This window comes from Callithrix jacchus, chromosome 11, assembly GCF_049354715.1.
Source record: "Callithrix jacchus isolate 240 chromosome 11, calJac240_pri, whole genome shotgun sequence".
In the NCBI taxonomy this organism is placed as follows: Eukaryota; Metazoa; Chordata; class Mammalia; order Primates; family Cebidae; genus Callithrix; species Callithrix jacchus.
Window position 1 is genome coordinate 41,795,502 of NC_133512.1, and position 17,361 is coordinate 41,812,862.

The 17,361-nt window shown below is 36.5% G+C and overlaps 1 protein-coding gene across 3 annotated transcripts in view; it reads right to left on the reverse strand.

Annotated features, from left to right (window-relative positions):
- The window catches only part of BZW2 (basic leucine zipper and W2 domains 2), a 65,551-nt gene that overhangs the window by 47,932 nt on the left and 258 nt on the right, over nt 1-17,361 (reverse strand). Inside the window, exon 1 of one of the 3 annotated variants that reach the window (XM_009002317.4) lies at nt 1,465-17,121. The exons of the other annotated variants lie outside the window; for them this stretch is intronic. The gene's annotated coding sequence lies outside the window, so the exon portion shown is untranslated. Of the gene's footprint in view, nt 1-1,464; nt 17,122-17,361 lie in introns of those variants that run through there. 3 annotated transcript variants of the gene reach the window in all.

The following is a 17,361-nucleotide window of genomic DNA, read 5'->3' on the forward strand; positions in this document are numbered from 1 at the left end:
CATGGTTCAAGAAAGAATTTTTATCAACCCTGTAAAGTAAAATGAACTTAATACATCTTGTTTGGAGATTAAAAAGGTCATTAAGCCAGAATCCATGCCCTTGAAGAACTCACTGGAAGGGATAAAATTCAAACATTTGCAACACAATGTAATAGTTCCACCAACAGAAACGGAGACCAGGCCAGGCTTGCGCCTATAATCCCAGCACTTTGGGAGGTGGATGTGGGCAGATAACTTGAGGTCAGGATTTGGAGACCAGCCTGGCCAACATGGTGAAACCGGTCTCTACTAAAAATATGAAAAATTAGCTGGCGTGGTGGCGCATGCCTGTCATTCCAGCTACTTAGGAGGCTGAGTCAGGAGAATCGCTTGAACCCAGGAGGTGGAGGTTGCACTGAGCCGAGATCCCACCATTGCACCCCAGCCTGGGCAACAAGAGCGAAACTTCATCTCAAAAAAAAGAAAAGAAACACAGACCAGAGGGAGAACAAAGTATTTGATTGCTTATGTGTATGGGCCAACAGCAACACACTGAAATCGTTACAAATGCTATAAACTTAATCAATGAATTCCAATTTCATTTGATGGATGTTGAAAATAGAGCTTCTAATGCATCACTTATATTCACTGCAAAAGTTTCATTCACAATCTTTCCTGCTGGCATTATAAACAGATTCACTCAGGATCAGCAAATACTTCATTATTGCAAAGGTGATGATAATATACATGTATCACTGTCTCCATACCTCCCAAATACAAATATTATATAAAATTTATTTGTGTTAGCAAAGAAAAATGTGTCGAGAATTTGGGCCTTGTACTAAGATGCAAAAAGAATGTAGCTCAATTAGACATGTCTCCGACAGACTTCTCTGCCAACAATGGTTTTCTTCTTTTGTCCTTCCTTTTTCTTTCTCTTCCTCCCCTCCTTCCGTTCCTCCCTCCCTCCCTCCCTTCTCTCTCTACTTCCTTAGAGATGAGGGTCTTACTATATTGACCAGGGTGACTTCAAACTCCTGGACTCAAGCAATTCTCCCATCTCAGCCTCTTGAGTAGTGGGAATTACAGGTACATACCACTATGCCAGGCTAAAGATGTTTTTAATTTGTAATTTCAAAAATTCTAAAGTGTGAGTCCTTCCTAAAAGTTTTATTTTGGGGCTTAGAATACAAACTCCTGGAATTCCTTAATTAACTCTTTGCACCTTGTTTCTATTTCTTTTTTCTGTTAATGGAGAAGTACCACCAAACACAGCATATGAAAGAACTAGTGTATTTTAAAATCTTTAGCTTTTATGTTACTTCCCTTCTAAGCATAAAAGTTTGTTTCTTTATAACCCAGTTATGTGGGCTTGCTTTTCATACCCTCAATATATTCCATGTAGAAAAACATATAACAACACATAAACATAAAAATGTATGCAAGGACTTTGATATAATACCCAAAACTAAAACTAAAACTCACCCACTGGTGGTGACAGACTAAATGAAGATATTCTGCTCTCCAAGAGTGTCTAGGCTTTAGCTGTTACTATTTGGAGCAGAGGCCCCGCGTCCCTCTAAATTTAGCTCTTCATGCTACACTATAATCTGCTCCAGTGAGGGTCAGCCTTTATAAGGTACTCACTGAGTACTTATAAAAGCCCTGGCCCAAGAGAAGCAAGGACACTGAATAAGAAACTGCTAGCGTCAACCTAGGAAAATCACAAAGAAAGAATAACAAAGGCCTATTAGGCCAATGTCAAAGGCTGAAGTATACTGCCCTACAATGTACAGTTTCAAATCTAATAACTAAAAATACGTATGTTTAGAAAAATAAAAGTCTAACAGTATCCTCAGAAACAAATCCCTATGGAGTACAACCTATGCATCATGACAATTTGGCTTCTGTTTTAAAAACCATAAGCCACACACAAAATAAGCACATATTCCACCAAAACGGAATAGTTCCATGGTTTAAAACAGTATTAAAATTGTACACAAAATGGTAAACAAAATGGACTTAAGAATTTCATGTCATCTAAGAGACTACATTTCTTGGATACTCTACATGGTAAAAGGCTATAAGAATACTAAAATGGTTCAATCAAATCAAATATTAAAAATTTTGATACTGTATTAATGAATTGAACACTTTTGCATAAATTCCCATTTTAAGTGTAAATTGGAAGGTTTTTAGATCTAGCCTATTACATCTATTTTATTCTGTTAATCTTCTAACTGTCCTAGCATCTTTTGCAAATTCTGTCCCTTAACTTGCAAAGAGACTCTAGGCCTAGGTGTGACAATGAGCCACACTGACATGGATGCATCTCATGGCAACTGTGCACTGATCCTTCTGGTTGCCCAGCCCGCCTTAACTGGATTAGCACCTTTGATGTAGACTGTTCAGTCTTACCTGGGACTCATCCTTAGTTCTCTCCATTTTGGAAAGGAACTGATCTACCAGAGGACTTATCTTCTAGTTGTCCCTACAAGGGAATGATTGCTCCTGTCTAATTATTCAGCACTTTGGTCTGAGATTCTATTTTTGACTCTGGTCTGACTCATCTTTGAACTATGATAACCTGCCTTATGTAACATGCTATATTACTAACATGTGCTATGTATATGTTATTCAAACAACTTTAACTTTATAAGCATATATACTCTAAAGTAGAGAACACAACATTTTTTGTAAAGAAATAAAAGGAAAATATTTTACTCTCTCTGGAGGATATAAGGCTTCTGTTCCAATCAGTCAATTCTGCTGTTACAATGTGAAAGCAGCCATAGGCAATATGTAAACAAACAGTCATCGCTGTATTCCAATAAAACTTCATATTAACACAACAAGTGGTGGACCAGATTGGACCCCCAGGTGGTCCTTTGTCAACGCCCATTCTAGGGCAGTGTATCCAACAGAAGTGTCTGTGATGATAGAAATGTTCTACATCAGCAATATCTAATATGGTAGCCACTACAGATCCCTTGAAATGTGGATAGTGACTAGGAAACTAAATGTTTAATTTTATTTTATTTCCATTAACTAACTTTGAACAGTGTGTCTAATGGTTACTTATGTTGGGCCACAAAATTCCAATGCAATTCTTATGCCCCAAAATACTTAAATTTGATACAAAGATAAAAATACATCTAAAGAATAGACATTTTTAATTAATATTTTTCAAATAAAGTAGTTCTAAGAGTATTCTCTACAAATTTCAAAGCAAGGAAGAAGAAAAAATCAATACATTTCAAAGTAACACTCTGTGTACAGTCAATATTGTTTAAGACTTTAGGGAAAAAGACTTTAACTAAGTTTTTATATTTTTGCTGGAGATAGGGTTTCCCCATGTTGCCCAAGCTAGAAGAAAAGACTTTGGAGTCTAAAAATTATAGAACAACAATATCATTCCCAAAGTACAAAATGTTTCATAAAGATGTAACACACAAAACTCAATACAATTGAGAAACTTCTCAATGCTCATGAAGTACTAATGAAGTACTTTGTGTTCAAGTTTCAAGAATTACCTTTTATTCTATATTTTAAATGAGTAAACTTATCTACTATTAAAATAAACTTTAAAAATTACCCATAATTATACACTGTTTTCCTTTCCATTAATGCTAAAATTAAAAGAACAAGCGACAAAATCCTTTACAGAAAACAAAGGAATCCAGAAATCTTTTGGGTTGGTAACATTGTATCATTATTCTCTCCAAAGAAACAAAAACAATTAAGTTGGTTCTAAAAGTTTAAATTATTGACACTCTAAGAGATAAACTAACTATATGCCTATAATAACACTATACAATTTGTTGCCTGAAATAACATAGCTTGTTTAATATCCTGATCATGATTTTCTAACAGCCTCTGTCTACTTACAAATCACTCAGCAAATACAAAAAGCTTAATTACTAACAAATTCTCTGAAAGTTACAGCATTATAATAATTGAAAAAAAAATTAAAATTTGAAATAGCCAATAGTCCAGCTCTAAGGGCAAAATAAAGTCAAATAGTCTCTTTCCTAATATAAAAGTATTGCTGTCATATCCATATTCCCTTCATTCTTATCCTTAATAATATAAAATAACAAAAATAACTTTAAAAAAAAAAGCATCAAACAGGGTCAGACAAGGATTCCCAGCAATTTGGGAGACTAGGGCAGAAGAATTGCTTGAGCTCAGTTGGAGACCAGCCTGGGCAACATGGTGGAACCCCATCTCTTAGAAAATAAAAATAAATTTTTTAAAAAAGTATTAAACATATAGTCTCTTCAAAAATGTATATATTTTCCAGTGAAGAAGTTTAATGGTGGACTTTTTACTTCTGCCAATTAAAGACTTTATAAAGAATGATTAAAGCCCAAATAACTTGTGTCACGTGAAAGAGAGCACTTGAGTAAAATATGTTAATGCTAATCTCCTTTAAGAAAACATAGCCTGGGTGTGGCAGCTCAGGCCTAGAATACCAGCACTTTAGGAGGCCAAGGCGGGTGGATCACCTAAGGTTGGGAGACCAGCCTGATCAACACAGAGAAACCCAGTCTCTACTAAAAATACAAAATTCGCCAGGGGTGGCGGTGCATGTCTGTAATCTCAGCTACTCGGGAGGCTGAGGCAGAAGAATCGCTTGAACCAGGGAGGTGGAGATTGCAGTGAGATCAGGCCCCTGCACTCCAGCCTGGGTGACAGAGATGTTATCTCAAAACAAAACAAAACAAAACCAAAACAAGCAAGCAAAACAAAAAGCCATAAAGGCACCATATTAAGTTTTCATTTTATTATAATACTTTGAAAACCACTTTACACCTTAAACTTATTAGTAGACCTAAGTTGTAAATGCTTGTTTTAAATCTTTTAAATAAAAATCGAAATATTATAAAAATTACAGTTTAAATATCCATGTATTACCTCTCATAGAAACAAATTAAGGCAACTATACAATGTCATTTGGTTTATCTCAATGAAGCTATTTTCAAAAACTTTTAAGAGGTATAAATTAATTCCTAAAATCCTTTCACTCTAGGGATCACCCCATCCTCTCTAGTTAATCTAATTCTACTTTTCTAAGAGGCCCCTTAAGGTATGTGCACTCCTTCCTCTGGGCCTTTGCACTTTCCCCAGATGGGTTATCTCCCAGGCCCTGCCCTTCCCCCAACAGCTGGCCAGCTCATTCAATCTTCCAGATGGTCTGATTTTGCTGATGTCATTCTCATGTCTTTCAACAGTCTGAAAGACACAAACACAAACACATACACTACCCACATCGTAGCATACTTTGGCTTTTAGAAAACTCATCCTTCAAATATAATGTTTCAGGGTATTTTAACAAAGTGCCCTAAAACGTCTGCTCTCAATAAGTTAAGACCCTTCTGTCTGAAATTTCAATGAAGTGCTGAGGTTAAGAAAGCCTACTCTAGAGAGGAAATAATGGTGAACAAGCCAGAGATGGTCCCTGCTCTCAAGGGCTGATAATTTTGTACCCAGGTCTAAACATACCAGTGGCAACTAGGCATGTATTTCATTGAACTAATTACTCATATTTGCCAAACACTGGTGGCAAATTTTAGAAAAAACAAATTTATCACTGAATAGTCATATCTCAAACCAAAAGTACAGTTAAAATGTACAAAATACATGTTTCCCAGTCTCTGATATGAACAATTTATTTCTGAAATTGGTAATTTGGCATCTTCTGCAATTTAGGGGGAGGGCAGAGGACAGGTAAGAATATGGGTTTTAAAGATAGATGAAAAAAGAAGCTCAAAACCAGCAGACAACCTTTTTCTACTTTAGGATATTTCATCAACGGAAACAAAAACAAGAAAGAAAAGAAAAATCTTAATATGGAATGTGTGACTTAAAAACAAAATTGTCTAATTTCTATGCCTTTGAGAAAACAAGGACATGCTATGCAGATACAGCAAATGCAGTATTCTATATACATGATGTGATAAAATACACTAACATCAAATGGTGGTCACCATGAGTAGTGGGGTCCCAGGCACATTTTATTCTTCTTACCTATACTTGTCTATATTTTCTGTACATAAATACATATCATTTTTATAATCAGAAAATTGTATACACTAAAGTGAAAAGGTTTTAACCTCTTTTGAAGTTCAAACCAATTCCCAAGGAGTCATAAGCAATAACATTTTTGCAAAATAAGATATGTGCCACAGGATCTAAATATCATTCCCTACTGAAAGAAACCAAGGTTTCTTGGATAAATGGCTGATTCCAAGGTTGGAGCAGGGGACATTCACTATGATCCTGGGACGTCTTATGTTAGAAAATTCAAGTGTCTAAAAAAAGAATCAAGCTAGATCAAAACAACACAAGAGCCATCTTGAGGATGACTTGACTGGCCTAGCCCAGGACAATTTGAGGATCCAAATAACTAAGGACAACAACAGCTAATAACCCATTCAACAAAATACAAAGCCACAGGTCCATGCTCATAACTTTTATTCATTTTAAAGTAAACAAATTTTTCAGTACACAAGGAAATGAAAGTACGTACAAGATTTTCTTTCAGTAGAATGTCAACTAATAATAAACAGGGAATGAAGCGTTGAATTAGAAAATCGCTATTTTGCAATAATTACATCAAAAATTGATTTATGCAAGAGTCATCCACGTATGCTAAACCTATATGGGTGTGTATGTGTGCTGGGGAGTGCTTGATGATCAGCAGGATACTGACATGGCCTCCAAACATCTTCACATTAAAAAAAAGTAAACTACACATTGGAGAAACAAAACAATCCCTTAACCCAAAGGACAACAGACATCACCGCAACTCCAGATGTTTTACACTTTGAACACACTGCTCATGTGGTATTCTAAACCAAAATACGTGACCCAAATATCTAATCATGAGGAAATATACGTGTTATCTAGGGACACTCTCCAAAACAACTGGTCTGTATTCTTCATAAATGGCAACATCTTTCCAAAACAAAGGCTGAAGAACTGTTCCAGGAGAATTAAAAGGACATTGCTAAATGCAATGCACATTCCAGGACTGAATGCTGTCCTGGGAAAAAATATGTATGTATAGATAATCATTCATGTATATGTATATTCATCTATATAGTCATTAGTCATATATATATATATAGATGTATAATATATATATGACACTATTGGGACAACCTAAGAAGGTGGAGTATAGACTATAGAGATAAAATTATGGTTTCTATGTTAAATTCACTGAATTTTTTTTACACTGTCATTCTGTAAGAAAAGTATCTTATTTTTACAAAATAAACACTTCAACATCAATATTAGATAGATCAACGGGACAAAAAATTAATAAGGATATCCAGGACTTGAACTCAGATCCGGAACAAGTAAACTTAATAAACATTTATAGAACTCTACACTTTAAATACACAAAATATACATTCTTATCAGTACCACATCACACCTACTCACAGGTTTAAATGAAATATTGGTTGGCCATTATTAAGCACAATTATTGGCATAAAAGAGGTTTTCAATACCCATTTTTAGAATAAAATAACACTCCCGTTAAAAAAATAATAATAAAAACTAAACACTGAAGAAATAAGGGATAAAGGCAGAAAGTGTATGTGACCTACTTTCAAATGATTATGAAATCGATTATGTATACATAGGACCATGGAGCAATGGCAAACACAAGAAGCCATATGTATTTTAAGGCCAGGAGTGATGGCACAGGCCTGTAATCCCAGCACTTTGGGAGGCAAATATCGTATGATTTCAGTCATGTAGAATCTAAGAAAGTTGGTGTCCTAAAAGTAGAAAGTAGAATAATAGTTTCCTGGAGACATAGGAGAGAACAGGAGTGAGGCAGGGATGAGGAGACATTGGCAAACAGGTACCGCCACAGATAGGAAGAATAAGCTCTAGTGTTCTATTGCACAATACAGTTATTATAGTTAACAATAATGTGTCATATACTGCAAAATAACTCGAAGATTTTATTTGATCTTACCACAAAGAAATGACAAGTGTTTGATATAATAAATATGCTAATCACCCTGACTTAATTATTACACATGTATATGTGTATGGAGACACAACACTGTACCCCATTATATGAGCAATTACTGTATGTCAGTTAAAAACAAAACTTTAAGAAACTCTTCAAAAAATTATTTTTTTACAGAGTATTTTAAATATTTTTCAAAGCAATACACATAAACACAAAATGTTATATAGTAACAAGTGATTTTTAAAAAATGTTTTCTAGCATTTACCCATCAAAGTAATTTTTTCCTTCAACAAAGAAAAACTATAAATTAATAATGCTTCCATTAATCAAAACTCCTTTTAATTAATAGATTAACAAACCTTTTTTAGAATTTTCTCTAGAGTCTACAGATCATTCTTTTGATTATCCTCAATGATGAGAAATTTCATTGTTTGATAGAGGATTTAATTTTAGAAAATTGCCAGTTATAATTCAGAGTCTAATCCATTGAAAAAAGTAGGTGGCCACCTTGAAGCTATCTGGTGTGTCTAGGCAGGTTTTTATAACAAAATGCTGAAAAGAAGCAAAAAAGTAGGTGATCAAGGTGACAGCACTTTTATTAAAAGTGAGAGGGGTAACCTTCAAAAATGACTGACTATAAGATCAGTTCATCATGCATATTATAGGATATTCAGGAAAAAATTAGGAAAAACTATCAGTCTAACTTTCAGTAATGACCACTGTTCACATTTAGACGTAGTATATAGGTCGGGCACGATGGCTCACGCCTGTAATCCCAGCACTTTGTGAGGCTGAGGCAGGTGGTTCGCCTGAGGTCAGAAGTTTGAAACAAGCCTGGGCAACATGGTGAAACCATGTATCTACTAAAAAATCCACAAAAATTTTAGCCAGGCATAGTGGTGCATGCCTATAAATCCAGCTACTTGGGAGACTGAGGCACGAGAATCACTTGAACTCCAGAGGCAGAGGTTGCAGTGAACCAAGATTGTGCCAGTGTACCACAGCCCGGCTGACAGAGCAAGATACTGTCTCGAAAAAAAAAAAAAAAAGCCTCCAATTTTTTTTTAAGGGGGGTGGTGGTGATGTTACATATAAAAATAAAATAAAATAAAATTCTACCATCCTTTCTCAAATTATACTAAATTACAATTTAAAAATTATTTGCATTTGGACTTGGAGCTATATAAATTGATTCAGTGACATCCTCTAGAATCTTTATTTTAAAAGTCATCTGTTCCACTGCATCACTTCAGGAAACGCAGAAACTCTTATAGAGAGGTAAATGTCCTTGAAATTTGTTAATAATAGTATAATCTGGCCAGGCTCACGCCTGTAATCCCAACACTTTGGGAAACCGAGGCGGGTGGATCATGAGGTAAAAAGAGACGATCCTGGCCAATATGGTGAAACCTTGTTTCTACTAAAAATACAAAAATTAGCTGGGCTTGGTGGCGTGTGCCTACAGTCCTAGCTACTCAGAAGGCTAGGCAGGAGAATCTCTTGAACCTGGGAGGCAGAGGTTGCAGTGAGCTGAGATGGAGCCTGGAGGCAGAGCAAGACTCTGTCTCAAAAAACAAACAAACAAAAAAATTGCCAACTCCGCCTTCCTTGGATTCTAATGCCTCCCAAGTAATTAATTTTTGTATTTTATTTTTTTTAGTAGAGATGGTGTTTTTTCATGTTGGCCAGGCTGGTCTTGAACTCCTGGCCTTAAGTGATCTGCCCACCTCGGCCGCCTAAAGTGATGGGATTACAGGCATGAGCCACCATGCCCAACCAGTCTCTATATTATTTTAACTAATCTTGTAAAACTATAAAGAATAATACAGTGATGGCAAAAATAAAACAAACAGAAAACCCCAACACAGCACAGAAGGGTAGTGCTCTGCCCAGTCTTTCATTCCTGACCTTATATCCTAGCCCTACTCCACGGAAATGACAATAATTTAAACCCTTTAACATCATCCTATATAATCTTTTAGAAAACGTCTATGCATTTGAGATTTTCACCTCCAGTGAAGACAAAAGTAATATTTATTAATGAATCTCCTCATCTCCAATGTTCCTATCTCCAGAAAAGTGCTTTTTCATGGGAAGATACTTAAATACATGTTGAGCTTTATGTAGTAGAGGAGAAAGACGGTTTTATATGAGATTTACTTTCCACCTAGAGGAAAGGAGCACACACAACACTGACCTTTCTAACTGAGGCGACTAGACCCAGGGATGAAAATCAGCAAGGAGTGGAGTGGCAGATGCCAGAGAACAAGTTAGTTTATGATAGACACAAAACCACTGGGAGTGCTGGTGATTATTAGTCCAATGGGAAATCAGAACGTAAGTTATTATAGTAAAAAGGTGTTGAAGTGTTTGCCTCCCTTCAGAGGATTTTAATCAAGGAAGAGGGGAAAATAAAATCTTCAGAAAAAAAAAAAAGAAAGAAAAACAAAAGCAAGGCCTAGACTAGTAACCAGTGAGAGAATTGTTTTGGAGCAAGTGCTTAAACACCTTCTTAACAATGGACCTTCAGGAAGCTCAACGGTGGTGGTAGGCATGAGTCCAAATACTTGCTCAATTATTAGTTCTCTCAACCACGAAACTCCCATCTTCCCAGAAGGGGACCTGCCCAAGCCTGTCTAGCAGATGAAGCTTTATTTGAAGAGTTGCACACACACAAAGTTACTTTCCATACGCACGCTTATTACACAATGACAGCATGAACTGGATAGAAATGCCAAGCTTAGTCTAGGGCACACTGATGATATGGGACTGTATTCCCTGACACAACTTTATAGAAGTGGACCATAAAAACTTGAATTAAAAAAATAAAAAATAAAACAGAACTAGTACAGAGCTACTAACTCTCTTAATCATACCTTTTAAAAAAGGTTTAAGCCAGGTACGGTGGCTCACACCTGTAATCTCGGCACATTGGGAAGCCAAGGCTGGTGAATCACCTGAGGTCAGGAGTTCAAGACTAGCCTGGCCAATATGGTGAAACCCCGTCTCTATTAAAAATACAAAAAATAGCCGGATGTGATGGCAGGGGCCTATAACCCCAGCTACGTGGGAGGCTGAGGCAGAAGAATCACTTGAACCCAGGAAGCAGAGGTTGCAGTGAGCCAAGATCGTGCCATTGCACTCCAAATTGGGCAACAAGAGAAAGACTCTGTCTTAAAAAAACGGCCTAAATCTACAGTCATTTATTTACTTGTTTACAAATACACTAGGTCTGGTACTAGTCAACAGGGATGCAGCAAGCACGAAATCAGGCAAGTTTCATAGAGATCACTTTCTAGCAGGTGGAGCTTTGTTCCAAGTATTGCAGAATCGGGCAGAGAAAGTTAGCAAGTACGGATGGTCTCCAGTATGTTTAAAGACAACATATGATGCATTCGACTTGCAGCTGTGTTTATTAACGTTTTAATAAATGAGTGCATTTTTTTTTACTTTTAATCTTTTTTCTTTTTCACCTGCAACTGTCTTTTTATAACTCACTTTTTTTTTACTTTTTAACTTACAAGTGGCATCCATGCAGAAGAGAATACTTGGAAAACCATGGATTTAAGCCCGGTCCCTAAGCTAACCCTCAGATAGGCACTGAGATGTCAAACCACTTGGCTGAGGTCAGGAATTCCATTTTAGCATTGGTAAGACAGTAGAGATCAAAGCAGAAAGATCCCTGCCCATCTGGAGCTTGTGCACGTGAAAGAGTTGGGGCCAGAACCCAATCCACTGTCTCTACTCAGCGCATTTTCTAGGGAGCCAACTAAAGCTGTTGCAATGTCTTAGAGAATTATTTATATGATTCTCGAAGGCAGCTTTTTCATTATTTGCCTCATAAATTTTACAGTTTGGAATTAGGTGGAGTAGAGCACAAATATTAATTTAAAGTTGAGTTCAGCACTTGGATAAATTGAATTAGCATATGCTACTTCCAAAATACCAAAAAGTTCTCCATAGAGTTTCTACTAAGAAAAAAAAAAGGCATTTATCTTTAAAGAGAGAATTTAACAATACTGCCTCTTAGGGACATACAAATATTAGAAAATTTATGGCACCATAATTTCTAGCACTATAAGGATCCAGTTTTTAAATTGTTTCCTGCAGAAGCTCAGCTCTGCAAAAACACAATCTTCACACTCCCAAATACTAACACTGCATCCTTTTCCTCCAGCCAGCAGTTTCCTCTGCACCATCAACTAGGGGTTCTCCTTCCTGTTTATAACAGTCCCATTCTATTACCTTGTACAATAAGAAAAACTTATGACTTTTTTTTTCTTCTTACAAATGACCATAAATCCAGGTTAGTTTGAAAAGCATTAAAGTCTTCGCTGTGGATATATACAAAGGATGATATTAGATTATCATAAAACTACACATCCATTAGTAGCTTACAATATATTCTCTACAGTGATAAATGTTATTATTCCTTATTATTTATCTCTGCCCCAGGACTTTTCTTGAGATTTATTTAGAAGTCCTCAAAAATAACAGTACACCTGCTATATTTTTAAAGTTCACATCTAGCATAAAAGTAAGTTGAGATGTGAAAAGAAAAAGACATAATTCTACATCTGATGCCAAAAATAATTCTACATTTTATTCTTTTTTCTACGAAAATATTAATATTTTCAAACTTAAAAGAATTAAAGATAGCCAAGAATTATACCATCTAATAGTATATAGGGCACTATACTATTAGATTATACTGTCTAATAGTAACAGGGTATTATTCTTTCTTATTGTCATTACACTTTTTTCCTTTCCTTTTTGACATAAATTTAAAAAACATCAATGGAAACATGTACTGCTAAAAATCAAGACAGAATAATGAGAACATTGTCTTTTTGGCATTTAACAAAGAATAGTTCATTCAGTGAGTTATCTAAACCTTTATTTTCAAAGTAGTTTACAAATATGACTATCTGAACATTTTTGGCACTCTTCACTCAATACATGCCAAATTTAGAACAGAGCAAATCATTCCACTTGGCACCTAGCTGCCCCAAAGATATTTGCTAAAGAGCACCACAGCCTCAATACACAGACATCAGATTGAGTTAAGAATGAAAAGTATTCTTGTTTATGACCCGCTAATATTTGTGGATTTCATATTAATTAAGCATTCTTTTAAAAATCCCAAAGTCTAGGATGACATGTTATAAATGACACTTCATATATCTAGCAATCAAGACAAAAAATTTAAACATCAAAAAATAAGTGTAGAAAATTGCACGAATCAGAAAGTAGGTGTCCGAGGAAGTATTCAGCCAAGTAAACACTGAGTAAGAACCCACCAGTCACACCTTATCCTGGGCCTGCGCCTGATTTTCCTAGACTAATATACTTATCCTAACAGTGCTGATATTGCTCGAAACAGTTCTGGTACTCCCTTTTTTGGAATGCCTTCTAAGTTGGATTATGAGGCATCAAAGAAAATCAGTATCTCTACTTCATTCACAAGTTGATTTTATCAAACTAAATATATCTGTACCCCTTCTTCAGAATTTTCTGTAAATTACTTTGTCAATTTTCAAAAAAGATGAAGATTAACTACTGGTAAGATATTCATCAATTTGTTCCACAGTCACTGAGTAATGCCACCAAGCTTTTAGTTTTGTGGAGAAGTTAAAATGTGCTATGAAATGTTTATGGAAATGCATTGTTCACAAGACAGTTCTTTGCAGATTTAGGTGTAACTGCTTTAACACTTAAATGAATAATCACATAAGCGAAACTCCAAGTATAGAAAAAAGAACATTTGTATTCATATTACTTTCTTATGTTGTGTTAAAAAAAAATTCTTAGAGGCTGTAATACTTCCAAATTTTCTTTTTAAAAACTTCATTATGAAAAATCTCAAATATATCCAAAAGTAGAGTGAACAGTATAATCAAGCAAATGTACTCATCACCCATCTTCAACTGTTAACATAGTCAATTTTATCTCATCTATATTCTCATTCAGTCTCTCTTCCTTTCTGTCACAGAATTATATTAAAGCAAATCTCAGATGTCTTATCATCCAGTTCTGAAATAATTCAGTTCCTATCTCTAAAAGATAAGTAATCTTTTAAAAAATATAACCATAATCGACTTCAAACCTTAAACAAAATTACAATTTCTTAATATTATCAAATATCCAGTCAAGAAATATACCTAAGTATAAGAGAAAACGTCAAATGTCAAGAAAACCCCAGTACTCTGAAAGATGTAATACTCAAAAATGCAATAAAAAGGCAACATTTTCTTAATGTAGAGAGCTGGAGATCAGGGGCTTCAATGAGGTAAATCTAGGAATGGCATGCCAAATTTCTAACATATGCATAGGAACAATTTTTCTTGGTTGATAGCATTCATCAGAATGTCAAGAAGCTTGAGATCCAAAACATTTAAAGACTTTTTGCCTCTGGTTATGATTGTGTGTGCTTAGTGCCACCTCACCTCACATTGCCAGGAAGGATTAGTCAAGTAGGAAAACAAATCCACCTAAAATAACGTAGAGATCAAACTGAATTCAACCCAGCTGGTACTGAGCATACACTAAGTGCAAGACATTGGGTTAAATCTTGAGAAACAAAGATAATTTTGACCTAGTTAATGTATATTCTAGGATGAGAAGAGACCAAACAGATTAATAATAATAACTATAATAGAATGTGATGAGAAAGTGCTGGCTTTAGTTATTTTCACAGAGATCCAGATGAAGAAGCAATGTCAATTTAGCTGGTGAAGGGGGTGGAAGCAGTAAAAGGGGTTGCTAGAATCCATAAGAAGAGAGAACTAAAGGCTGCCAGTCATGATACCAGCAGCCATGTTGCATATCAATATCCTCCATACAAAGATTTTACTTATAACCCTTGCCAAGAGACATGAATAAATGTATTTACTAGCATGTATATTTCCCTTACTGGATAGAGAGGGGGAGATGAATATGAAAGCTCAATAAAAGAGGTTTTGTTTAAATTGTGTCTGGAAAGTTGAATAGTTCATCAGATCTGGAGAGGAGATTCAGTGAAAAGGGAAGGGAAGTCATTCCAGGAGGAGAAAAGCAGGAACAAAGCGGTGGAAATTACTGGCAGGTTGGGGAACAAGCAGAGTGGTGACCTTAGAGCCCGGTGTATGGGAAGGCCCAGATGACTAGAAATGCCTGCTGAGACCACTGGTGGACTGGAACCTTCCAGGACAGATCTAGTCCTCTATTCTGTGGCCAGAGGAGAGAGCCATTCACAAGATGACAGGTGCTCAATGTTTATTGAACTGGTAGTTCCCTGAATTAGCTAGAAGGAGACAGGTGGGAGAGAAGCAGGCTATTTAAGATGTACTGCAATAGGTCTAGAGTGCTAGTAGTAGAAAAAGATATGAGAGGACACATACAACATTTCAAACATTTCAGAAATCATTATTCCAATTCTGGCTCTGACATTCCTAATATGGGATTGTGGGCAAATTATTTCCCTTCATTTTTGTCCTCTTATTTGCAGAAATGGAGACAATACTGGCTAATTCCTGGGTTGTCATAACACTAAAATAATTCTATGCAAAGCATCTAGTAGAATATCTAGCAAACTAAATACTCAATATGCAGTAGCTATTTTACTATCAATAAAACTTCTTTGATGTGAATCTATTTTACTATGCTCATTATCTTATTCCTACATTAAAAATTTACACTGTACAAAACTACTAATGTAATCAATCCATCTAATGAACAGTGCCCATTAGGCATCTGTTTCTAGAAATATAAACTCAACATGATCTATCTGCATTTCTAGGTAGTTGTTAGATTCTCTTCAAATGTTATTGTCCCTAAATTCACTGGCCACGTATTTAGAGAGAACTAACTACCAAGCAGGTGTCATACGGCATTAAGAAAACAGATAGTAAGCTGCTCTCCTCGAGGAACTGACAACCCCAGTGAGACAAACAGGTGTGACCTTCAAGTAACCATGGCCCAGATTTGGCACAAGAGATGGAAATACTAGCAATGAAGTACCCAATTCTGTGTACGCATCTGCTGGTAAGATGCTAAATCACATGTTCCAGGAGGTTACTACTCAAGCATTTTTTTAGGTTTGTGGGTTTCTTCTGCATGATACTATGTTATAAATCAAGTAACTCTGGCACTAACCGCATTACAAAAGATTGGTCACTCTCAGAAAAGCCTTACTCTTGTTTGAACAGCCACATCATTATTAAAGCATCATCCAACAAAAGTATCTTTGTTATACACTGAGATGAATAATTTCAAACCATTTTCATGTAAGATGTGCTGGCTCAGATCTGCCCCAGTTTAGAGGGGGGAAAACAGCTGGAGTTTAGGAAAGATTTTTGCTAAAGGCAGGAAATAATGATAAACATATTCCAGGAGATTTCAGATGTATTAGTGAAAGCTTCACGCAAAATGAATGCCTAAGGCCAGAGGAAAATGCCTTTCACTTTTTGTATAGCACTATGAGAAGAAACAGTGGTCCTGGGGATGCTTAAAAAATAAAAACACCTACACAATTATTCAAATATTTCTCTTTGACACATACACGTCTCTTTGACACACATATTGAGAGAAACATCAATACTACTCTGTAGGGAAGCAATAGTAAAACATAAACACTAATTTGCAAAGAAACTTTCATTGATGATGTAAATATAAACGTGCACCCTGGAGAAATGACTGATTCCCACATTTTAGCAAGCAAGTCTTCTTTCTAAATACACACTTGTATTTACCCCCATCTACGTATAGTCGAAGCTCTACATATTACACTTGAATGAAGGTTGGATTAAAAGGCTAATCTAAGACTATATATAGGCAGCAACACCAATTTAATCTCCGCCCTCTCCAACCTCCCCACCCTCCACTCCCTATTTCCATAAATCTCAAGATCTGAGTTACAAAGGGAACTGAGAACTCTAGCAGAGCAAAGAGGCCTTTCCCTCCCCCTCCCTCAGGTTGTCTCTCATAAACGAAGTATTAGTGCAAGTGTAAATTGTTTCTAAACATCCTTAACAGGCAACATAGGGCCATCAGGTCCGGTTTTCTTACACAGCTTCCACAGAGGCCAAGGAGATGACAAGTGGTGGGGAGGGCGAGGATCATCAGCAAAAAAACTATCGTCTCCCAAGTCTATTCTCATCAGGCACTCACTCGCTCCTAACGGGGCGCTCTCCTCCCCACCCCTAGCCCAAGCCCCCGCCCCAGCCTGCCCGGGAGCCGCGTCTGGCGGTGCCACGCACGAGACCATGTGCACCCGCCACTTCTCACCGCGTGGCTGGCCCCCGCCCGCCGGCCCGCGGTCCCAGGGTCTCCCGGGACGGCCAAACGAGACGAGTCTAAGGTCTTCATCTCCATCCTGGGGCACTGATACCCCGTGCGCGCGGTGATGATGA